The 1,773-nt window shown below is 44.4% G+C and overlaps 1 protein-coding gene and 1 pseudogene across 1 annotated transcript in view; both read left to right on the forward strand.

The window, feature by feature from the left end:
* LOC105888003 overlaps window positions 1–531 on the forward strand; it is a 1,398-nt pseudogene extending 867 nt beyond the window's left edge.
* The window catches only part of FREM2 (FRAS1 related extracellular matrix protein 2), a 198,320-nt gene that overhangs the window by 65,710 nt on the left and 130,837 nt on the right, over window positions 1–1,773 (forward strand). The gene's annotated exons all lie outside the window — the stretch shown is intronic.

Raw genomic sequence — 1,773 nt, forward strand, 5'->3', positions numbered from 1 at the left:
ATGGAACCGTTGAACAGGGAAGGGCGATGGAACCGTTGAACAGGGAAGGGCGATGGAACCGTTGAACAGGGAAGGGCGATGGAACCGTTGAACAGCGAAGAGCGATGGAACCGTTGAACAGCGAAGAGCGATGGGACTGTTGAACCAGTTGGATGGATTTGATTCGAGGGGAGATGTGAAAGTGAGTAAGGCTACAAACTGAATAGAAACATTGGATCCAGCACTTATCAGACCCCGCTGTGTTGACAGGAAGATGGAGATCCCCCTGCCAGATGAAAAGGCTCAGAAACACATCTTTCAGATTCATACAAGCGGGACGACACTGGCTCGTGACGTAACTCTGGATGACTTGAGCGTGGCTAAAGATGACCTCTCTAGCACTGACACTAAGAGAATTTATACAGAAGCTGGTCTGATGGCCTTGAGAGAACGCAGAAAGAAAGTAACAAACTAAGACTTCAAAAAATCTGCATAAAATGTTCTGTATAAAAACCAGGACTGGAAGGCACCCTGGAGGGGCTCTATCTCTAGTGAACTATAGTTGCCACCAGGAAAATGGGAGTTTTCCTGACCCCAGAGGGATGGGATTGGAGAAGCTGCCCAGAGGAGTCCATGTTCGAGTTGACTGATATTAGCAAAGATCTGGCTGTGTCTTTTGGAGTATGGGGTATAAGCTGCTCCTTAGGTGGCCTTCGTCTCCTGGTCACCATGCTGCACTCTGCTTCCCAATAAAGCAGGCCCTTTCCACACACAAAAAACCTAAATCTCTTCTATTAGCATATTTTAGGTGTACAATACAATATTATTAACTATAGCCAACAGGCTGGTCATTAGATCAGTGGTCCCCAACTTCTTTGGTGCCAGGTGACTGACTTCATGGAAGATAATTTTTCCATGGACTAGTGATAGGAGGGGGGGAGTTCAGGGGTGGTTCAGGGTAACTCAAGCACGTTACTTTTATTGCACACTTTATTTCCATTATTGTTACACAGCAATATATAATAAAATAATTACACAACTCAGCATAATGCAGAATCGGTGGGAGCCCCGGGCTTGATCTCCTGCAGCTGGACGGTCCCATCCTGTGTGTGCAGCTGCCCCACCCCCTCCCGTGAGTCCGACTCCGTAGATCTCACGTGTAAGTGACATCAGGCAGCGTTTGTCTTCTGTGCCTGACACCTCACATAGCATGTCCCCCAGGGTCAGGATTGCCTTCTTCCTTAAAGGCTGAATGATACTCTATTATGCATATTACCACAATTTCTCTTAAACATTTTTATTGATACATAAAAGCTGTACATATTTTCAGGGAACATATGATATTTTGATACATGTATAACATGGGTCATGATCAAATCGGGGTAGTTGGGATATTCACAACCTGACACATTGATCTTTTCTTTGTGTTAAGAACATTCCAATTCTTTTCTTGTAGCTGTTTTGAAATACACAATAAATTATTACCTGTAGTCATCCTGCTCTACTACCCAACACTAGAACTTACTCCTTCCATCCATTTTTGTACCTGTTAACCAACTTCTGGTCATCTCTCCCTTTCCTCCTCCCTTCCCAACCTCTGCTAATTGTCACTCTGTTTTCTACTTCCAGGAAATCAACTTTTTTCGCTTCCACATATGAGTGACATCATATGATAGTTGTTTCTCTGGGCGACCTCATTTCACTTGACGTGCTGACCTCCAGTTGAGTGACAGGATTTCACTTTTTTAAGTGGATGAATAATAGTCCTGTGTGTGTGTGTGTGTGTGTGTGTGT

The sequence above is a fragment of the Otolemur garnettii genome, unplaced genomic scaffold, assembly GCF_000181295.1.
Source record: "Otolemur garnettii isolate 467f Iridium unplaced genomic scaffold, OtoGar3 scaffold00154, whole genome shotgun sequence".
Classification (NCBI taxonomy): domain Eukaryota; kingdom Metazoa; phylum Chordata; class Mammalia; order Primates; family Galagidae; genus Otolemur; species Otolemur garnettii.